Genomic DNA, 23,192 nt, shown 5'->3' with positions numbered 1-23,192 from the left:
TGGCTTATTTTGTATTTTTAGTAGAGATGGGGTTTCTCCATGTTGGTCAGGCTGGTCTTGAACTCCCGATCTCAGGTGATTCACCCACCTTGGCCTCCCAAAGTGCTGGGATTACAGGCATGAGCCACCGCACCCAGCCAAAAACACACTCTTTAAGGCTAAAATCATTTTACTCCATATTGTGTTGCATATATTAAACTTAGTAGCTTTAACAAAACACATAAGAATTTTAAATATTAACCAAAAATATTCTTAAAAAATCAATTTATGTCATCCCCACATCACTGTGACTTATCTGTATAATAAATTCATTTAATTCTATTACATTTATTTTTTATTAGAATGTTGCTATTGTACTCTGAAGGGTCAAATGATACAGTTATATAGTATAGCACCACCAGAAAAATATTTTATAGCAAGAGGAAACATTGAGAAAATATAGAAAATAGTTCAATTGATTTGACATGAACAAATATCTTTTAAATATGGATATACTGGTGACCAGAGTCTCTAAGAAAATTTTAAATTTCTAAGAAATTTTTAAATCTATTAATGAATTATATATATATATATACACACACATATATATGCTAATGAAAAAATATGAGAAATAAATCATGGTCAACATTTCAAAATTTATAATTTTTAGGATACCACAATTTTCTGGATTTTTAATGTAGCATTTTATTTAGTCAGGAAAATTTACTGAATGTTTTTGTGCAAGGCCCTGGGGGATGCAAAAATAGGGTAATTTGAAGTCATTGGCCTTCAAAGAGATAAATTGTTAAACAAAGAAGATAAGGTACATGGTGCCTGATTGACAAGGATGGCGATTCAGAGTTAGGAGGCAGAAAATGCCACAAGAAACATGATGCTTTCCCAATACTTTGCATTTACCTAATAAGTTTTATCATATGAAATGAGTGGCGGGGATCATAATTTTATGACTGTGCACTCTGACTTTGTGCCCTTGGACAAATTATATATCTTGAGTCCTCATTTATTTTTTCTTTACAATAAGATAGTAGTTCCTAATGCATGAAATTGCTGTCAGAATTAAGCTATATCTTTTTTTTAAATTTTTTAAATTAATTTTTTAGATGGATTTTCACTCTTGTTACCCAGGCTGGAGTGCATCGGCATGATCATGGGTCACTGTAACCTTCACCTCCCAGGTTCAAGTGATTCTCCTTCCTCAGCCTTCTGAGTAGCTGGGATTACAGGTGCCCACCACCATGACCGGCTAATTTTGTATTTTTAGCAGAGATGGGATTTCACCTTGTTGGCCAGTCTGGTCTCGAACTACAGACCTCAAGAGATCCGCCCGCCTCAGCCTCTCACAGTGCCGATTACAGGCGTGAACCACTACGCCCGGCCCTATATCTTTAACTTGGACAGTGCTAGACATACGATCAACTGTCAATTAATAATAGTAACTTAATATAAATTATTAGAAAATTTTATTGTTACTCCCATTTTACATGTGAAATGCTGCCTACCCTTAAGCAGCTTGTATCTGGCAGAGTTACCTAAGAAAAGCATGTCTATATGGCTCACTCCATGGCTTTCTTAGGAAGATTCCTTTAAATGTCATGCAGTTTTCCATTTTCTCCTTCATCCCTTAACATTAAACCTTCCAGATGTTTCTTTTCCATTCTAAAAGCATGTACAGAAGAACAGAGAATAAATTGCATAATCTGGTTAGCACCTAAGTGGCAGAATCCTAATTCTGGTCCCTGTTGACAAAGCCAGTGTATCTTTTCCTACACGAAAAGAAGGAAACTTAAGAGGGAGCAATGGCTTTGGGCTGGAGGGAAATGATCAGAATTTAAGCTGGATACTAAAGGGTACTATGCTCGTTAGAGATCGCATTGATCTGCATGTGACACATTTCAGCTAAACATAAGGGGATTCGCTGAAATTTTTCCTCTTATAAAAAGTGCTCACAGCCAGATAGTGCCTGGCTTTGGTTCACCAGCTTGAGGATGCTGGGGCTAAATTTCCTTTCTCTATTCTTCATACTGTCAGATGGATGTTGAAGCTCCAGCCATTACAACATTATTTAGACAGCAGGGGAGAAAAAGGAAATGGGAAGTTTGACACCTCTATTAGTAGAGCAAATTTGCCCTCCTATGCCTGGCACATTTCCAGTTTTCTGTCATTTTTCAGAAATGTGTCATATGATCATCCCTTCCTATAAGAGACTCTGGAAAGAAGTTTTACCTTTTAAGGTTCATGACAGTGAATCTGATGAGACTGGTAAAATGATGGGAATGTATACCGAGTGAACCACAAATTATGTGCCCCAAAGGTGGGCTTACTTGCATGGCCAGAGATGGGAGAAAGAAATTACAAGCAACCAAAGGTTCAGAGATTTTGGAGAGTGATGAATAATCTAGTCAGAATCAGAAAGCAGTGGTTCTTAGGGGTCAACCAGGCCGGGCGAGGTGGCTCATGCCTGTAATCCCAGCATGCTGGGAGACCGAGGTGGCCAGATCACGAGGTCAGGAGATCAAGTCCATCCTGGCCAACATGGTGAAACTCCGTCTCTACTAAAATTACAAAAATTAGCCGGGTGTGGTGTCAGGTGCCTGTAATCCCAGCTACTCAGGAGGCTGAGGCAGGAGGATTGCTTGAACCTGGGAGGCAGAGGCTGCAGTGAACCGAGATCGCGCCACTGCACTCTAGCCTGGCGACAGAACAAGAATCTATCTCAAAATAAATAAATAGGTAAATAAATAAATACAGTCAACCAAAGGAGTGGGGAAACATTTATTTAAAAACAGAAAAAAGTCTCATGAGAGATACAAATGAAGACAGTGTTTTAGAAATTACAGAGATTATGGTTACAACTCTGAGAAAGATAGAGTGTAGGAGGAAAAGAGAGAAAATGTGAAGATAATCCTTGAGAATAGCTTCACTGAGAAAGCCGTAATAAGACCAAGGAAAGGTGCGGCCAGAGAAGCAAGACAAGGTGGAAAGTGAGTAGCGTCATAGAAGCCCATGCAGTGAAGGAAAGCAGGGTCGCTATTTGGAGACTTCAACTATCCTACACTTGCATTAAGAAAAATGAAACGAAAAACCCACTGCTTTTAAAGTTTCTTCCATGACTTCAGAGAGAAATTCTTGTACACTCTCTGGGAAATGTCATGACTCAAGGCTTGAGCTAATTGATGGAAGAGGATAGCAGCTGGAATAAAATACAAATTATTTTAGAAGTTTTACTGTCAAAGAGAAGGGAATTCAGTGAGGATGGGAGTTACAGAAGATAACAAACATAAGAAAAGTTATTTTATGTAGTTTTTGTGTTTTGTTGTTAATGAGGAAATATTAGCATGTGTGTCAGAAAAATGCTGGTGGAAATTTTGAGATTAAAATGGAAAAAAATAGGAGGGAAAATACTTGGCTTTTTAAGTGGATGTTTTATTTATTTTTGATTGTTCAAAGTCTGATAATGTACAGACTTACATGCTTGCCAAATATAGTTCATTTGTTTAAGTAAGAGGGAATAACATTTATTAAACTGTTGAATGTTTACTATATTCCAGCAAAGTTACACAGGTTATCTCATTTGGTGATTGAAAAATTCCTAAGAATATCTGCTTCAAAATGTTGTCATGAGAATGCAATTATCAACATGTAAAATGCTTAAAATAGGTCCTAGCATGTTATAAGCAGTACTACTATAGTTATAATTAATAGCAATTGTAGAAACAATATTTTACACTGCTTTCTTTTATAGAAAACTGGAGTTCAAGTAATTTAATAAATGGATCTGCATTAATGAAAGAAAGTAAATTAGAAATTACTTTGAAAGAAACTAAATTAGAATTCTGTCTCAGGTGTGTCTGACTCCAAATCCCACTGAGTTTCAGGAGGAATGGATTCTGTTAAACATCTTAAGGAGAGTGTCACAGTCATAGGCCTAATTCAGGGACAGGGACAGTCTTCTACAGACTTAGTAGAGGAGTTGAGTTTATCAAAAGCAATGAATAATTCAAAACCCAAACCTTAGATAAGGTTATAGTTATTAAAAGAGAATACAAGGTAGGAAGAAAATGTCACCAGCAAAATGGGTAACCAGGATGAGCACAAGTTGGAGTCATTAGTAGTCAGGGTATTGCCTAATATTGGTGAGGTGCTCCTTAAATTTCTTCTGCTAAAATGTTAGATTTTTTTTTCTGGAGGCTAGAACTATCCTACACTTGCATATGGGAGGCAAGCAAATTTAACTTTTAGAAAGAATGGCATGCAAATGCTAAGAATCAGGTAAGGCATTTAATACTAAAAACTCAGTTATTAAATCAAGTTAAATAGAATAATCCTAAATTCTTTAAATGTTTATGTAGTGCAGTTTGCAATATACTGAATCACTGATCCTTGGATCTTAGGGCATTATATCAATTTATATATATATAATCAATGAATCCATATATGGTCAATTTTTCATAAAAAAGTAATTGTTATTAACCACAGAAATAAGCACTCAAATAGAAACCACATGTAGTTACTGTATTCTTAATTTTGGAGACCTTAATGACTTTGAAATATTAATTTATGTATTTATTTATCCTTCACTTCACAAACATTTATTATAAAGTACCGTTCAGAAGCCAGTATGTTTGGAAATAAATAATGAGCTGGCTCTCACCTGTAATCCCAGCACTTTGGGAGGCCGAGGCAGGCGAATCACGAGGTCAGGAGATCGAGACCATCCTGGCTAACATGGTGAAACCCCATCTCTACGAAAAATATAAACAATTACCCAGGCGTGGTGGTGGGCGCCTGTAGTCCCAGCTACTCGGGAGGCTGAGGCAGGAGAATGGCGTGAACCTGAGAGGGAGAGCTGGCAGTGAGCCGAGATCGTGCCACTGCACTCCAGCCTGGGAAACAGAGTGAGACTCCATCTCTAATAATAATGATAATAATAATAATAATAATAATAATAATAATAATAATAATGAGCTGTATACCTGTAAGAAAGATGGAGTATTCCAGAGTGAAAAAGCCATGCCCTTCAGAATTAGGAATTATATACCATCACATAACATATAGATTACAAAAGTAATACAAGAAGGATTTGCAAATGAAGTAATGTATTCTTTCACACTGAATCTAAGATTTGTATATATAATTATATAAATAATTATATCCAATTAGAAAGGTTAAAAAAGGCAAATATAACAGTTATTTTAAAATCCCAGGGACTGGGTATATACGTGTTTATTAAAGAAGCTGTCAAAATTAACCTTTTAGAATTGTAACTGAATGCAAGTCCAGCTGCTCACTGCTCAAGGGCCAGAATACAAGAAGCAAAGTGTAGTGAAAGGAAAGCAACTTCATTCAAATGCTAGCAGTTGGGAAATGGTCAGGTTCTTGCCTCCAAAAGACCATTTCAAATGTTAGTCTTGGGAGAAGGGGTTTAAAAGGGAGAGACTTGGTATGGAAACCAGCAGGAGAAACACAGGGTGCAGGTCTGAATATCTTGTTCCAAAGGCTATCTTGAGTCACCGTCCACCTGGAGTGCTGGCTGGACCATCTCGGTTGTGGCTGGGTTGTAGATTATCTGTCCTGAGGCAATCTCCTTGTTGGGGAGAATTCTGCAGCTGGGCCTCCTTGCCTGGCTTGTTATAAAATTAGACCCTGGAATTTCTTAACAAGCATGCAGTTAGATAAGTTTGTATGGTGCAAGGGACTGTCTGCTGGGAAACAGGGAAGCAGAGTTTTGAAGTACATTTCAAGGCTTTATCTCAAGGCTAAGAAAAAATGTTTCTACAATCTGTTTCAAGGTTACATCTTAAGACTTGAGAGGAAAAAAAGGAAAAAAAAAAGGTTTAAAATGAATTTCACAGTTAAAATACTTGGTTACAAAATTAAATAAAATGCATTCACATGGGAACATCATCTTCGATATACGCACAAACACATATGCACATAAATTTTCACTGCTATTGATGTTTACTATCTACTCATTTAGTATAAACGCTTGTTTCAAGAAAGATTAAGTGTTAAAAATCATAACTTTATCTGAGAGATGAATGAGTTAAGGCTAATTAAGTACTTCATTAAAGAAAGAGAACATACTAAAGTATTAATTATATTTAAAGCCTGAAACAATATACTTAAATTATGTGCTGAGCAGTTTTTTTTAAATGTGTAAGTTACAAGGCTTGTTTAGAGTAAAAAATAAGAGTGTTTTATCTATCGAAATCAAATTTTGCTAAGGCAGTTTCTAAAAATGATGAGCCAAGAGGCTGTTATATATTTTAGCAAATGTTATATTTATGAAACAATAACAATGCCAATTTATATCTTTTCTGTGCTTAAGTACTAGATATAATGTCATGTAGGTCAGATGAAGGATATTTATATTTAAAGTGTTCTGACATCTCACTGGTTCTCAGTATAGATAGAAAGATGTTAACTAATTCTAGACTTTTAAAATTAATTCAGGGATAACCAACCATACAACAACTATTGAGTTTATAATTTCCAATTCAGCAGAGAAAAAAATGATAAACCTAATAATTGGAAATTGACTAAATGTCTTCATAAAGACAGAGATTTGTGGAATTCAATTTTTTAAAAAGTTCAACTATATAGTTGCTTTTTATAAGGAGTATAACTAAAATGTAAGGACATGAAACTCAGCTGCCCACCTGAGCTGCTCATTCCCAGCACATGGCCAGTGAGGACATAGCGAGTGACAAGGAACACATGGTCATCCATGAGGAGGGGGTGATGATGTCATTGCTGATGATGGCTTTAGCACCACTGACACTGATCTCAAGTTCAAGGAGTGGGTGACCGGCTGAGAGTGGGGACAGCTCTGGGGAGGAGCCAGAGGGCAACAAGGGCTTTGGTGGGAAGGTATTTGCACCTGTCATTTTTTCCTCCTTTACTCCTGCCACCCCTTGCTGGATCCTGAGCCCCCAGGGTCCCCCGATCCACCTGCAGTTTTTGGCAAAGTCTATGGTCCCACCCCGTCCTCCTCCTACACATACTCGGATGCTTCCTCCTCAACCTTGGCACCCATCTCCTTCTTACTGGGCCCAGGAGCCTTCAAGCCCAGGAGTCTGGTCAGGGCAGCAGTGCGGGCCCCCCATGGCCCCTATCCCTGGGGATGGGGGCCCAGGTACGCCTTCCAAGGCGACCTGTTTCCTCCCAATGGATCCTGCCACCTTCTGGTGCAAGAGACCTGAAAGTGTGGGCAACCTGGAGCTACCAGGCCCCTCAGTCATTGTGGTCCCTCCCAACACTAAGGCTTTCCTAGGCAGGAGCTGGGCTGAGCCACCCAGGGGGCAGAGCCTGAAGAGGAGAAACTGACAGGGCTTTTGGGGTCAGGGCAGAGGGAACACCACGGACATGGATCCCACACTGGAGGACCCCACCATGCCCAAATGCAAAATGAGAAGATGCTCCAGCTGCAGCCCAAAGCCCAACACCCCCAAGTGTGCCATGTGTGATGGGGACAGCTTCCCCTTTGTCTGCACAGGTGGAGAAGCTGAGGACGGGCTCAGGGAACCGGAGACCGAGAAGGCGCTGTCCTCTTCACTGCACACGCCCTGGACCAGTGCCGGCACTGATCATGCAGCTCTTCCAGGCCCACTGCTTCTTCCTGTCCACTAGGCCACGGCCGCCCTCCAGGCCCACTATGCACACATCTTCCCCTCCAAGGCTTGTTCTGCCCTGCCCTGACTCCCAGCCCTGCGGGGGTCCTGACCCCACCTCACCTGGCTCAGACTCTGACGCTGCCCTGGCTGCCCCACCACTGCCTCTGCCCGAGAGTCACGTGAGGCTGACAGTAGGGGCAGGGGCAGCAGTGGTGCCAGTTGGGGGGCGGTCCAGTGGGAGGAGCCTCAGCCTCGCGGGCTGCTCTGTGGGATTGATGACTGCATGGTCTTCTGGGCACCTCACGGATCTTCAACTGCAGATGAAATGGATGCTGGTGGTGGGTGCAGGGCCGCTGGGAGCCGCTGCATGGGTCCCAGAGGCTGGACTGGGGCAGGTGCCAACTGAAGCTGCTGGGGCAGCATGGGCAGGATGTTCTGCACACAAACCTTGGAGAAGAAGATGTGTGCATAGCGAGTCCACTGCTGCTGCTCCTGCCCTGACTCCCAGCCCTGCCTGACCCCATCTTACCCTGCTCAGGCTCTGGCGCAACCCTGGCTGCCCTGCCACTGCCTCTGCCCCAGAGTTGGGGCCTCAACAGCCTGGCTGGAAGGGGACACCCCAGCCCTGCCTCAACACCTGGGTCCCTCCATAACTACCACAGGCAGGTGGGTGACCCCAAAGAAGATCCCAGGACTCACAGTACCCCCTGAGAACATGGACAGTATGTGGGGGTAGCAATGGAGGGCAGGATGGTTATCTTCTGCCGGGTAAAGCCATTTAATCCTTTCAGTTTGGGTGGGACGGAATAAGGTCTGCTTCTTTTTTTTTTTTTTTTTTTTTTTTTTGGAGACACAGTCTTGCTCTGTCGCCCAGGCGGGAGTGCAGTGGTGCAATCTTGGCTCACGGCAACCTCTTCCTGCCAGGTTCATGCCACTCTCCTGCCTCAGCCTTCTGGGTAGCTGGGATTACAGGTGCACGCTACCACATCCGGCTAATTTTTGTATTTTTAGTACAGACAGGGCTTCACCATCTTGGCCAGGCTGATTTTGATCTCCTGACATCGTGATCCACCTGCCTCCACCTCCCAAAGTGCTGGGATTACAGGCGTGAGCCACCATGCCTGGCCAAGGCCTGCTGCTCTTATATATACCCCCTACTCCTGCAGCTGTGCCAGGGGAAAGCTGGGCAGTTTCCGTCCTCCGAGCCCCTGTACGTATATACCATGAAGTGTGGGACCTTCAGAGCTTTTCACTTTTCAGAAAATAGCTCCTGCTGGGGCTACAAGATGGAGTGTGAAGAGGGCCTTGGGCCACAGGGAGGCGCCTGTGGAACAGGGGGAGTTCATGCATCCCTTCTTTCCCCAGAGGGGCTGGACTCAGGTGAGTATGGGAGTGGGGGCTCCTGCACTTCGACACAGGCAGCGGGAGGGTTTTCTCCCCATTCCCTCTGCACTCTCAACTTGAGTTGTACTTTTTAAGAAAGTGATTCACCCTGCCTTTGCCCCCTTCCCCAGAACAGAACACGCTGATCATGGGCGATGTTTCTTATTGTGCCAAAAAGTTGCCATGACCGTCATTAAAACTGTTTAACACCAAATAATAAGGAAAATAAAATAAAAAATTCGGGCTTGGTGCAGAAACTCACTCCAAATAAATTACCTACCAAAATATTTATATAATGGTGGAAATATTCCAAAATTCCATATTTTGGGATTTATACACAAAAGATAAAAAAATTAGAGGCCAAGAGGCTGCCAGAAGAGAAAAACGGGGCCTGGAAAGGCCGTTGTGAGGAATGAGCTGGGCCTAAAGAGGCCACTGGCAGGCGGGAGCTGGGCCTGCCGAAGCGGCCAAAAAGCAGGAGCTTGGGAATGGGGAGGCCGCAGTGAGGCGAGAGCTAGCTGGGCATGGAGGGTCTGCCGTGAGGCCAAGACCGGGCCCGTGCAGGCCTTTGGGAGGCAGGAGGCTGGGCCTGCAAAGGCCGACTGGAGGTCAAGTTCTGGGCCTGAAGAGGCCGCCGAAAGTCAAAACCAGGGCCTGGGAAATCCGCCGAGAGCCATGAGCTGGGCTGGGCCGAAAGAGGCCACTGGGAGGCAGGAGGAGCTGGGCCTGGAGAGACGGACTTGAGGAAGTTTTTTTTTTTTTTTTTTTAAATTTTTATTTTATAGTGGCAAGAAAATTAGCATGAGGCCTACTCTCAACAAAAGTTTAAATGTAAAATACAGTATTGTTCACTATACGAACAATGTTGGGTAGCAGATGCATAGAAATTTTTCAATTTGCATAACTGAGATTTTATAACCATTGATCAGCAACTTTCCATTTCCCCTTTACCCTGGCCCTTGAAAACCACCATTTATTCTTTTTTTTTTTTTACCTAATTGACATTTATAGCATGCTTCATACAACTGCAGAATATACATTCTTTTTTTTTCTTCTTCTTCTTCTTCTTCTTATTATTATTATTATACTTTAGGCTCTATGGTACATGTGCACAACGTGCAAGTAAGTTACATATGTATACATGTGCCATGCTGGTGCGCTGCACCCACCAACTCGTCATCTAGCATTAGGTATATCTCCCAATGCTATCCCTCCCCCCTCCCCCCACCCCACAACAGTCCCCAAAGTGTGATGTTCCCCTTCCTGGGTCCATGTGTTCTCATTGTTCAATTCCCACCTATGAGTGAGAATATGCGGTGTTTGGTTTTTTGTTCTTGTGACAGTTTACTGAGAATGATGATTTCCAATTTTATCCATGTCCCTACAAAGGACGTGAACTCATCATTTTTTATGGCTGCATAGTATTCCATGGTGTATATGTGCCACATTTTCTTAATCCAGTCTATCATTGTTGGACATTTGGGTTGCTTCCAAGTCTTTGCTATTGTGAATAATGCCGCTATAAACATACGTGTGCATGTGTCTTTATAGCAGCATGATTTATAGTCCTTTGGGTATATACCCAGTAATGGGATGGCTGGGTCAAATGGAATTTCTAGTTCTAGATCCCTGAGGAATCGCCACATTGACTTCCACAAGGGTTGAACTAGTTTACAGTCCCACCAACAGTGTAAAAGCGTTCCTATTTCTCCACATCCTCTCCAGCACCTGTTGTTTCCTGACTTTTTAATGATTGCCATTCTAACTGGTGTGAGATGGTATCTCATTGTGGTTTTGATTTGCATTTCTCTGATGGCCAGTGATGGTGAGCATTTTTTCTTGTGTTTTTTGGCTGCATAAATGTCTTCTTTTGAGAAGTGGCTGTTCATGTCCTTCGCCCACTTTTTGATGGGGTTGTTTGTTTTTTTCTTGTAAATTTGTTGGAGTTCATTGTAGATTCTGGATATTAGCCCTTTGTCAGATGAGTAGGTTGCGAAAATTTTCTCCCATTTTGTAGGTTGCCTGTTCACTCTGATGGTAGTTTCCATTGCTGTGCAGAAGCTCTTTAGTTTAATTAGGTCCCATTTGTCAATTTTGGCTTTTGTTGCCATTGCTTCTGGTGTTTTTGACATGAAGTCCTTGCCCATGCCTATGTCCTGAATGGTATTGCCTAGGTTTTCTTCTAGGGTTTTTATGGTTTTAGGTCTAACATTTAAGTCTTTAATCCATCTTGAATTGATTTTTGTATAAGGTGTAAGGAAGGGATCCAGTTTCAGCTTTCTACATATGGCTAGCCAGTTTTCCCAGCACCATTTATTAAATAGGGAATCCTTTCCCCATTTCTTGTTTTTGTCAGGTTTGTCAAAGATCAGATAGTTGTAGATATGTGGCATTATTTCTGATGGCTCTGTTCTGTTCCATTGATCTATATCTCTGTTTTGGTACCAGTACCATGCTGTTTTGGTTACTGTAGCCTTGTAGTATAGTTTGAAGTCAGGTAGCGTGATGCCTCCAGCTTTGTTCTTTGGCTTAGGATTGACTTGGCGATGCGGGCTCTTTTTTGGTGCCATATGAACTTTAAAGTAGTTTTTTCCAATTCTGTGAAGAAAGTCATTGGTAGCTTGATGGGGATGGCATTGAATCTGTAAATTACCTTGGGAAGGATGGCCATTTTCATGATATTGATTCTTCCTACCCATGAGCATGGAATGTTCTTCCATTTATTTGTATCCTCTTTTATTTCCTTGAGCAGTGGTTTGTAGTTCTCCTTGAAGAGGTCCTTCATATCCCTTGTAAGTTGGATTCTTAGGTATTTTATTCTCTTTGAAGCAATTGTGAATGGGAGTTCACTCATGATTTGGCTCTCTGTCTGTTATTGATGTATAAGAATGCTTGTGATTTTTGTACATTGATTTTGTACCCTGAGACTTTGCTGAAGTTGCTTATCAGCTTAAGGAGATTTTGGGCTGAGACAATGGGGTTTTCTAGATATATTATCATGTCATCTGTAAACAGGGAAAATTTGACTTCCTCTTTTCCTAATTGAATACCCTTGATTTCCTTCTCTTGCCTAATTGCCCTGGCCAGCACTTCCAACACTATGTTGAATAGAAGTGGTGAGAGAGGGCATCCCTGTCTTGTGCCAGTTTTCAAAGGGAATGCTTCCAGTTTTTGCCCATTCAGTATGATATTGGCTGTGGGTTTGTCATAAATAGCTCTTATTATTTTGAGATACGACCCATCAATACCTAATTTATTGAGAGTTTTTAGCATGAAGGGTTGTTGAATTTTGTCAAAGGCCTTTTCTGCATGTATGGAGATAATCATGTGGTTTTTGACTTTGGTTCTGTTTATATGCTGGATTGCATTTATTGATTTGCGAATATCGAACCAGCCTTGCATCGCAGGGATGGAGCCCACTTGATCATGGTGGATAAGCTTTTTGATGTGCTGCTGGATTCTGTTTGCCAGTATTTTATTGAGGATTTTTGCATCAATGTTCATCCAGGATATTGGTCTAAAATTCTCTTTTTTTGTTGTGCCTCTGCCAGGCTTTGGTATCAGGATGATGCTGGCCTCATAAAATGAGTTAGGGGAAGAGTCTCGCTCTTTCGCCCAGGCCGGAGTGCAGTGGCGCTATCTCCTCACTGCAAGCTCCACCTCCCGGGTTCATGCCATTCTCCTGCCTCAGCCTCCCTAGTAGCTGGGACTACAGGCACCCGCTAGCACGCACGGCTAATTTTTTGTATTTCTAGTAGAAACGGGGTTTCACCGTTTTAGCCAGGATGGTCTCGATCTCCTGACCTCATGATCCACCCGCCTCGACCTCCCAAAGTGCTGGGATTACAGGCGTGAGCCACCACACCCAGCCTTGAGTTGAGGAAGTTTTGCACCTGGAGAGGCTGCCGAGAGGATGGAGCTGGGCCCTGGGAGGCTGACCTGCAGCTCTTCCAGGCCCACTTCCAGGCCAACTTGAGGATGACTTGGGATTGCAGAGGCTGCCGGGAGGCCGGAGCTGGCCCTGGAGAGACTGACTCAAGGGCAGTCTGGGCCTGCAGAGGCCGCCAGGAGGAAGAGCTGGGCCTGGAAAGGCTGACTGGAGGAAGTCCAGCGCCTCGAGCGGATGCAAAGGAGCAAACGCTAGGCCGCGAAATGCTGCCGTGACGTCCCAGCTTGGCCTCCGGGAAGCAGGAGCTGGGCCTGCGGAGGCCACCCCGAGGTGGGAGCCTGGCCCGAGGAGGCCATGGCGCCAGGCAACAGGTGGGCCTGGAGGGCCCACTGTGAGGTAGAGGCCGGGCCTCTAGAGGCCAACGGGAGGCAGGAGCTGGCACCAGAGGGGCCCTCATTGAGGATACGTTGCCCCTGGAGAGGCCACCGGGAGGCCGGAGCTGGGCCTGGAGAGGCTGACTTCAGGACGATTTGGGCCTGCAGAGGCCGCTGGGAGGCCCAAGCTTGGCCTAGAGGAGCCCACCGACCAGACGCCATTTGGGGCCTGGAGACGCTTTCGGAGGGCAGGAGCTGAGCCTGGTGAGGCCACCGTGAAGCCTGAGCTGGGCCTGGGGAGCTTGGCTTCAGGAAGTTGTGGGCCTACAAGGGCCGCCGGGAGCTGGGCGGGAGCTGAGTCCAAAGAGGTTGTTGGGAGGCCGGAGTCGGGCCTGGAGACGCAGCCGGGAGGAAGAACTGGGCCCAGAGAGGATGCCGGGAGGCTGCAAGTGGGTCTGGAGAGGCCGACTTGAGGAGGCCCAGCCTCTGCCTCCCTCATGGCGGTCTCTGCAGGCCCAGCTGTTCCTCCTGGCTGCGTCTCCCAGCCCAGCTCCTGACTCCCAGCAAGCAAGCTCTTTTGGCTCAGCTCCTGCTGGCGTTTGTAGGCCCCGAAGTTTCTGCAGCCAAGCTCTTCAGGCCCACGTCCTGCCTCCCGGTGGCCTGTACAGGCCCAGCTCTGGCTGGAGAGGAGCCCCTGCAGGCCCCGGTGTTGCCTCCCAGGGGCCTCTCCAGACCCAGCTGTCGTCCCACGGCGGCCTCCCAGGACCAAGTCCCTACCTGCCTCCCGGCAGCCCGCGTGCAGCCCAGCTCCTCCCTCACGGTGGCCTGTTCAGGCCCAACTCATGCCTCTGGCACCCTGCCCAGAGGCGTGAGCCCCTGCCTCACACTGGCCTCTCTCACGCTGAGGTCCTCCATCACGCTGGCCTGTTGAGGCCCAGCTCATGACTCCGGTGGCCTCTCCAGGCCCAGCCCCTGCCTCGCGGAGGCCCTCCAGAGGCCAAACTCATGCGTCACGGCGGCCTCTCCCGGCCTGGCGTTTGCTCCCTTGCATGCGCTCCAGACCCTGCACTTCCTCCAGTCGGCCTCTCCAGGCCCAGCTCTTCCTCCCAGCAGCCTCTACAGGCCCAAGTCGTCCTCAAGTTGGCCACCCCAGGCCTGCAGAGGCCGCCGGGAGGCAGGACAGGCTGACTTGACGACAGTCTGGGCCTGCAGAGGCCGCGGGGAGGAAGAGCTGGGCCTGGAGAGGCCGACTGGAGGAAGTGCAGGGCCTGGAGCACATGCAAAGGAGCAAACACCAGGCCGGGAGAGGCCGCCGTGACGCATGAGCTTGGCCTCCGGAGGGCCTCCGCGAGGCAGGAGCTGGGCCTGCGGAGGCCGCCCCAAGGCGGGAGCCTGGCCCAAGGCCACGGCGAGGCAAGAGGTGGGCCTGGAGGGCCCACTGTTGAGGTAGAGGCTGGGCCTCTAGAAGCCGCCAGCCAACAGGCAGGGGCTGGGCCTGGAGAGGCCACCAGAGTCATGGGCTGGGCCTCAACAAGCTACCGTGAGGGAGGACCTCTCTCAGCGTGAGAGAGGTCCTCTGAGAGAGGTCCTCTGAGAGGGATCCGCTCTCACGCTGAGAGGGGTCCTCTCTCAGGCTGAAAGTGGTCCTCTCTCACACTGAGAGAGGTCCTCTGACAGGTCCTCTCTCACGCTGAGGTCCTCTCTCACACTGAGAACTCCTAGCGTGAGAGAGGACCTCTCTCAGCGTGCGAGAGGCCAGTGTGAGGCAGGGGCTCACGCCTCTGAGCAGGGTGCCAGAGGCACGAGTTGGGCCTCAACTGGCCAGCGTGAGAGAGGCGCTCTGAGAGGGGTCCTCTCTCACGTTGAGAGGTCCTCTTAGAGGGGTCCTCTCTCATGCTGAGAGTGGTCCTCTGAGAGGGGTCCTCTCTCACGCTGAGAGAGGTCCCTTCTCATGCTGAAAGAGGTCGTCTCTCATGCTGAGAGGTCCTCTAACATGTCCTCTCTCAAACTGAGAGAGGTCCTCTCTCACGCTGAGGTCCTCTGTCACGCTGAGAGAAGTCCTAGCGTGAGAGAGGACCTCAGCGTGAGAGAGGCCAGTGTGTGGCAGGGGCTCACGCCTCTGGGCAGGGTGCCAGAGACATGAATTGGGCCTCAACAGGCCAGCGTGAGGGAGGACCTCTCTCAGTATGAGGGAGGTCCTCTGAGAGGGGTCCTCTCTCAGCGTGAGAGAGGTCTTCTGAGAGGGTCCTCTCTCACGCTGAGAGGGGTCCTCTCTCACGCTGAGAGAGATCCTCTCACAGGTCCTTTCTCACGCTGAGAGAGTTCCTCTCTCACGCTGAGATCCTCTCTCACGCTGAGAGAAGTCCTAGCGTGAGAGAGGACCTCTCTCAGCGTGAGAGAGGACCTCTCTCAGCGTGAGAGAGGCCAGTGTGAGGCAGGGGCTCACGCCTCTGGGCAGGGTGCCAAAGGCATGAGTTGGGCCTCAACAGGCCACCATGAGGGAGGAGCTGGGCCGCTCGCAGGCTGCCGGGAGGCAGGCAGGGAGTTGGCCCCGGGAGGCCACCGTCGGTCGAGAGCCGGGCCTGGAGAGGCCCCTGGGAGGCAAGAGTGGGGCCTGCAGAGGCTGTTCTCCAGCCAGAGCTGGGCCAGTTCAGGCACCGGGAGGCAGGAGGTGGGCCTGAAGAGCTTGGCTGGAGAAAGTTCGGGGCCTACAAAGGCCAGCGGGAGCTGGGCAGGAGCTGAGCCAAAAGAGCTTGCTTGCTGGGAGGCCGGAGCTGGGCCTGGAGAGGCCGACTTCAGGATGACTTAGGCCTGCAGAGGTTGCCGGGAGGCCCAAGCTGGGCCAGGAGGAGTCCACCGACCGGACGCCATTTGGAGCCTGGAGACGCCGTCGGAGGGCAGAAGCTGAGCCTGGAGAGGCCACCGTGAGGCCTGAGCTGGGCCTGGGGAGCTTGGCTTCAGGAAGTTGTGGGCCTACCAGGGCCGCCAGGAGCTGGGCGGGAGCTGAGTCCAAAGAGGTTGTTGGGAGGCCGGAGTCGGGCCTGGAGACGCAGCCGGGAGGAAGAACTGGGCCCAGAGAGGATGCCGGGAGGCTGCAAGTGGGTCTGGAGAGGCCGACTTGAGGAGGCCCAGCCTCTGCCTCCCTCATGGCGGCCTCTGCAGGCCCAGCTCTTCCTCCTGGCTGCATCTCTCAGCCCAGACCCTGACTCCCAGCAAGCAAGCTCTTTTGGCTCAGCTCCTGCTGGCATTTGTAGGCCCCGAAGCTTCTGCAGCCAAGCTGTTCATGCCCACATCCTGCCTCCCGGTGGCCTGTACAGGCCCAGCTCTGGCTGGAGAAGAGCCTCTGCAGGCCCCACTGTTGCCTCCCAGGGGCCTCTCCAGACCCAGCTGTCGCCCCACGGCGGCCTCCCAGGACCAAGTCCCCGCCTGCCTCCCGGCAGCCCGCGTGCAGCGCAGCTCCTCCCTCACGGTGGCCTGTTCAGGCCCAACTCATGCCTCTGGCACCCTGCCCAGAGGCGTGAGCCCCTGCCTCACACTGGCCTCTCTCACGCTGAGAGAGGTCCTCCATCACGCTGGCCTGTTGAGGCCCAGCTCATGACTCCGGTGGCCTCTCCAGGCCCAGCCCCTGCCTCGCGGAGGCCCTCCGGAGGCCAAGCTCATGCGTCACGGCGGCCTCTCCCGGCCTGCGTTTGCTCCCTTGCATGCGCTCCAGAGCCTGCATTTCCTCCAGTCGGCCTCTCCAGGCCCAGCTCTTCCTCCCAGCCACCTCTACAGGCCCAAGTCTTCCTCAAGTTGGCCACCCCGGGCCTGCAGAGGCCACCGGGAGGCAGGACAGGCCGACTTGACGACAGTCTGGGCCTGCAGAGGCCGCCGGGACGCAGGACAGGCCGATTTGACGACAGTTTGGGCCTGCAGAGGCCGCCGGGAGGAAGAGCTGGGCCTGGAGAGGCCGACTGGAGGAAGTGCAGGGCCTGGAGCACATGCAATGGAGCAAACGCCAGGCCGGGAGAGGCCGCCGTGACGCATGAGCTTGGCCTCCGGAGGGCCTCCACGAGGCAGGAGCTGGGCCTGCGGAGGCCGTCCCGAGGCGGGAGCCTGGCCCGAGGAGGCCACGGCGAGGCAAGAGGTGGGCCTGGAGGGCCCACTGTTGAGGTAGAGGCTGGGCCTCTAGAAGCCGCCAGCCAACAGGCAGGGACTGGGCCTGGAGAGGCCACCAGAGTCATGAGCTGGGCCTCAACAAGCTACCATCAGGGAGGACCTCTCAGCGTGAGAGAGGTCCTCAGAGAGGGGTCCTCTCTCACGCTGAGAGAGTGGCTCTGAGAGGGGTCCTCTCTCACGCTAAGAGAGGTCCTCTGAGAGGGGTCCTCTCTCACGCTGAGAGAGGTCCTCTGACAGGTCCTCTCTCACACTGAGGTCCTCTCTCACACTGAGAACTCCCAGCGTGAGAGAGGCCAGTGTGAGGCAGGGGCTCACGCCTCTGGGCAGGGTGCCAGAGGCATGAGTTGGGCCTCAACAGGCCAGCGTGAGAGAGGCCCTCTGAGAGGGGTCCTCTCTCACGCTGAGAGGTCCTCTTAGAGGGGTCCTCTCTCACGCTGAGAGAGGTCCTCTGAGAGGGGTCCTCTCTCACGCTGAGAGAGGTCCTCTGAGAGGGGTCCTCTCTCACGCTGAGAGAGGTCCTCTGAGAGGGGTCCTCTCTCACGCTGAGAGAGGTCCTCTGAGAGGGGTCCTCTCTCACGCTGAGAGAGGTCCTCTGAGAGGGGTCCTCTCTCACGCTGAGAGAGGTCCTCTGAGAGGGGTCCTCTCTCCGCTGAGAGAGGTCTTCTGAGAGGGGTCCTCTCTCACGCTGAGAGAGGTCCGTTCTCACGCTGAAAGAGGTCCTCTCTCATGCTGAGAGGTCCTCTAACATGTCCTCTCTCACGCTGAGAGAGGCCAGTGTGTGGCAGGGGCTCACGCCTCTGGGCAGGGTGCCAGAGACATGAATTGGGCCTCAACAGGCCAGCGTGAGGGAGGACCTCTCTCAGTGTGAGGGAGGTCCTCTGAGAGGGGTCCTCTCTCAGGGTGAGAGAGGTCTTCTGAGAGGGTCCTCTCTCACGCTGAGAGAGGTCCTCTCACAGGTCCTCTCTCACGCTGAGAGAGGTCCTCTCACAGGTCCTCTCTCACGCTGAGATCCTCTCTCACGCTGAGAGAAGTCCTAGCGTGAGAGAGGACCTCTCTCAGCGTGAGAGAGGCCAGTGTGAGGCAGGGACTCATGCCTCTGGGCAGGGTGCCAAAGGCATGAGTTGGGCCTCAACAGGCCACCATGAGGGAGGAGCTGGGCCGCTCGCAGGCTGCCGGGAGGCAGGCAGGCAGTTGGCCCCGGGAGGCCACTGTGGGTCGAGCGCCGGGCCTGGAGAGGCCCCTGGGAGGCAAGAGCGGGGCCTGCAGAGGCTGTTCTCCAGCCAGAGCTGGGCCAGCTCAGGCACCGGGAGGCAGGAGGTGGGCCTGAAGAGCTTGGCTGGAGAAAGTTCGGGGCCTACAAAGGCCAGCGGGAGCTGGGCAGGAGCTGAGCCAAAAGAGCTTGCTTGCTGGGAGGCCGGAGCTGGGCCTGGAGAGGCCGACTTCAGGATGACTTAGGCCTGCAGAGGTTGCCAGGAGGCCCAAGCTGGGCCAGGAAGAGTCCACTGACCGGACGCCATTTGGAGCCTGGAGACGCCATCGGAGGGCAGGAGGTGAGCCTGGAGAGGCCACTGTGAGGCCTGAGCTGGGCCTGGGGAGCTTGGCTTCAGGAAGGTGTGGGCCTACCAGGGCCGCCAGGAGCTGGGCGGGAGCTGAGTCCAAAGAGGTTGTTGGGAGGCCGGAGTCGGGCCTGGAGACGCAGCCGGGAGGAAGAACTGGGCCCAGAGAGGATGCCGGGAGGCTGCAAGTGGGTCTGGAGAGGCCGACTTGAGGAGGCCCAGCCTCTGCCTCCCTCATGGCGGCCTCTGCAGGCCCAGCTGTTCCTCCTGGCTGCGTCTCCCAGCCCAGCTCCTGACTCCCAGCAAGCAAGCTCTTTTGGCTCAGCTCCTGCTGGCGTTTGTAGGCCCCGAAGTTTCTGCAGCCAAGCTGTTCATGCCCACGTCCTGCCTCCCGGTGGCCTGTACAGGCCCAGCTCTGGCTGGAGAGAAGCCTCTGCAGGCCCCGCTGTTGCCTCCCAGGGGCCTCTCCAGACCCAGCTGTCGCCCCACGGCGGCCTCCCAGGACCAAGTCCCCGCCTGCCTCCCGGCAGCCCACGTGCAGCCCAGCTCCTCCCTCACGGTGGCCTGTTCAGGCCCAACTTATGCCTCTGGCACCCTGCCCAGAGGCGTGAGCCCCTGCCTCACACTGGCCTCTCTCACGCTGAGAGAGGTCCTCCATCACGCTGGCCTGTTGAGGCCCAGGTCATGACTCCGGTGGCCTCTCCAGGCCCAGCCCCTGCCTCGCGGAGGCGCTCCAGAGGCCAAACTCATGCGTCACGGCGGCCTCTCCCGGCCTGGCGTTTGCTCCCTTGCATGCGCTCCAGACCCTGCACTTCCTCCAGTCGGCCTCTCCAGGCCCAGCTCTTCCTCCCAGCGGCCTCTACAGGCCCAAGTCGTCCTCAAGTTGGCCACCCCAGGCCTGCAGAGGCCGCCGGGAGGCAGGACAGGCCGACTTGACGACAGTCTGGGCCTGCAGAGGCCGCCAGGAGGAAGAGCTGGGCCTGGAGAGGCCGACTGGAGGAAGTGCAGGGCCTGGAGCGCATGCAATGGAGCAAACGCCAGGCCGGGAGAGGCCGCGTGACGTATGAGCTTGGCCTCCAGAGGGCTTCCACGAGGCAGGAGCTGGGCCTGCGGAGGCCGTCCCGAGGCAGGAGCCTGGCCCGAGGAGGCCACGGCGAGGCAAGAGGTGGGCCTGGAGGGCCCACTGTTGAGGTAGAGGCTGGGCCTCTAGAAGCCGCCAGCCAACAGGCAGGGACTGGGCCTGGAGAGGCCACCAGAGTCATGAGCTGGGCCTCAACAAGCTACCGTGAGGGAGGACCTCTCTCAGCGTGAGAGAGGTCCTCTGAGAGGGGTCCTCTCTCATGCTGAGAGAGGTCCTCTGAGAGGGGTCCTCTCTCACGCTGAGAGAGGTCCTTTCTCACACTGAAAGAGGTCCTCTCTCACGCTGAGAGGTCCTCTGACAGGTCCTCTCTCACGCTGAGGTCCTCTCTCACACTGAGAAGTCCTAGCGTGAGAGAGGCCAGTGTGAGGCAGGGGCTCACGCCTCTGGTCAGGGTGCCAGAGACATGGGTTGGGCCTCAACAGGCCAGTGTGAGGGAGGACCTCTCTCAGCATGAGAGAGGCCCTCTGAGAGGGGTCCTCTCTCACACTGAGAGGTCCTCTTAGAGGGGTCCTCTCACGCTGAGAGAGGTCCTCTGAGAGGGGTCCTCTCTCACGCTGAGAGAGGTCCCTTCTCACGCTGAAAGAGGTCCTCTCTCATGCTGAGAGGTCCTCTAACATGTCCTCTCTCACGCTGAGAGAGGCCAGTGTGAGGCAGGGGCTCACGCCTCTGGGCAGGGTGCCAGAGGCATGAATTGGGCCTCAACAGGCCAGTGTGAGGGAGGACCTCTCTCAGTGTGAGAGAGGTCCTCTGAGACGGGTCCTCTCTCAGCGTGAGAGAGGTCCTCTGAGAGGGTCCTCTCTCACGCTGAGAGGAGTCCTCTCTCACGCTGAGAGGAGTCCTCTCTCACGCTGAGAGAGGTCCTCTCACAGGTCCTCTCTCACGCTGAGAGAGGTCCTCTCACAGGTCCTCTCTCATGCTGAGAGAGGTCCTCTCACAGGTCCTCTCTCACACTGAGGTCCTCCCTCAAGCTGAGAGAAGTCCTAGTGTGAGAGAGGCCAGTGTGAGGCAGGGGCTCACGCCTCTGGGCAGGGTGCCAAAGGCATGAGTTGGGCCTCAACAGGCCACCATGAGGGAGGAGCTGGGCCGCTCGCAGGCTGCCGGGAGGCAGGCAGGGAGTTGGCCCCGGGAGGACGCCGTGGGTCGAGAGCCGGGCCTGGAGAGGCCCCTGGGAGGCAAGAGCGGGGCCTGCAGAGGCTGTTCTCCAGCCAGAGCTGGGCCAGTTCAGGCACCGGGAGGCAGGAGGTGGGCCTGAAGAGCTTGGCTGGAGAAAGTTCGGGGCCTACAAAGGCCAGCGGGAGCTGGGCAGGAGCTGAGCCAAAAGAGCTTGCTTGCTGGGAGGCCGGAGCTGGGCCTGGAGAGGCCGACTTCAGGACGACCTGGGCCTGCAGAGGTTGCCGGGAGGCCCAAGCTGGGCCAGGAGGAGCCCACCGACCGGACGCCGTTTGGAGCCTGGAGACGCCGTCGGAGGGCAGGAGCTGAGCCTGGAGAGGCCACCATGAGGCCTGAGCTGGGCCTGGGGAGCTTGGCTTCAGGAAGTTGTGGGCCTACCAGGGCCACCGGGAGCTGGGCGGGAGCTGAGTCCAAAGAGTTGTTGGGAGGCCAGAGTCGGGCCTGGAGACGCAGCCGGGAGGAAGAACTGGGCACAGAGAGGATGCCGGGAGGCTGCAAGTGGGTCTGGAGAGACCAACTTGAGGAGGTTCTGGGCCCGAAGAGGCCGCCGGAAGGGAAAAACTGGGCCTGGAAAGGCCATTGTGAGGAATGAGCCCCATGGGCCTGAAGATGCCACTGGCAGGCGGGAGCTGGGCCTGCTGAAGCGGCTGAGAGGCAGGAGCTTTGGACTGGGGAGGCCACAGTGAGGCGAGGGCTAGCTGGGCATGGATAGTCTGCTGTGAGGCAGAGGCTGGGCCTGTGCAGGCCTTCGGGAGGCAGGAGGCCGGGCCTGGAGAGGCTGACTGGAAGTCAAATTCGGGCCTGCAGAGGCCGCCAAAAGTCAAAAGCGGGGCCTGCGAAGGCCGCCAGGAGGCATGAGCTGGGCTGGGCTGAAAGAGGCCACTGGGAGGCAGGAGGAGCTGGGTCTGGAGAGGCTGACTCGAGGAACTTTTGCACCCGGAGAGGCCGCTGAGAGGCTGGAGCTGGGTCTGTGGAGGCTGACTTGAGGACGACCTGGGCCTGCAGAGGCCGCCGGGAGGCAGGAGCTGACCCTGGACAGGCCGACTTGACAACAGTCTGGGCCTGCAGCAGCCACTGGGAGGAAGAGCTGGGCCTGGAGAGGCCCACTTGAGGAAGTTCTGGGTCTGGAGATGCTGCCAAAAGGCAAAAGCTGGGCCAGAATGGCCACTGTGAGGCATAAGTTTGCCCTAGAGAGGCCATTGAGGTAGGAGTGGGGCCTGTAGAGGCTGCTGAAAGGCAGCAGATTGGCCTAGGGGGTTGCGGTGAGGCACATGCTGGGCTGGGAAAATGTGCTGTGAGGCAGAGGTTGAGCCTGTAGATGCTGACGGAAGGCACGAGTTGGGCCTGGAATGGCAGACTTGAGAAAGTTCTCGGTCTAGAGAAGGTGCTGGGATGCAGGAGCTGGGCCTGGAGAGGCCACCAAGGCATGAGCTGTGCCTAAAGAGGCCAATGTTAGGCAGGAGCTGTGCCTGGAGAGGCCGACTTGAGGAAGTTTTGGGCACGGACAGCCTGTCGAGGGGCAGGAGCTGGGCCTGGAGAGGCCATGGTGAGGTATGAGCTGGGCCTAATGAGATTAGTGTGAAGCAGGATCTGGGCCTGTTGAGGCTGCTGGGAGGCAGGTAGGACCTTGTTTGGGGAAGGCTTCTGTGAGGCAAAAGCTGGGCCTGGAGAGGCCATTGTCACGCAGGAGCTGGGCCTGTCCAGGCCATTGGGAGGCAGAAGGTGGGCCTGGAAAGCTTGACTTGAGGCAGTTTTGGGCCTACAAAGGCCACTAGGAGCTGGGCAGGAGCTGAGCCAAAAGAGGTTGTTCTGAGGCAGGAGTTGGACCTCCAGACACAGTCAGAAGAAAGAGCACGGCCTGTAGAGGCCACCTGGGGGCAGCAGCTGGGCCTGGAGATGCCAACGAAA

At 52.1% G+C, this 23,192-nt stretch overlaps 3 pseudogenes; all 3 read right to left on the bottom strand.

The window, feature by feature from the left end:
* Positions 1-12,632: 12,632 nt before the first annotated feature.
* On the bottom strand, positions 12,633-15,212 carry LOC134739510 (putative uncharacterized protein FLJ44672; annotated as a pseudogene).
* Positions 15,213-15,909: 697 nt separating this feature from the next.
* On the bottom strand, positions 15,910-19,335 carry LOC134739509 (putative uncharacterized protein FLJ44672; annotated as a pseudogene).
* A 1,792-nt stretch (positions 19,336-21,127) lies between these two features.
* On the bottom strand, positions 21,128-22,514 carry LOC134739422 (nascent polypeptide-associated complex subunit alpha, muscle-specific form-like; annotated as a pseudogene).
* Positions 22,515-23,192: the final 678 nt, after the last annotated feature.

This window comes from Pongo pygmaeus, chromosome 3 (assembly GCF_028885625.2).
Source record: "Pongo pygmaeus isolate AG05252 chromosome 3, NHGRI_mPonPyg2-v2.0_pri, whole genome shotgun sequence".
NCBI lineage: Eukaryota > Metazoa > Chordata > Mammalia > Primates > Hominidae > Pongo > Pongo pygmaeus.
The sequence above is the reverse complement of the archived record's forward strand: the minus strand, read 5'-3'. Positions and strand labels throughout refer to the sequence as shown.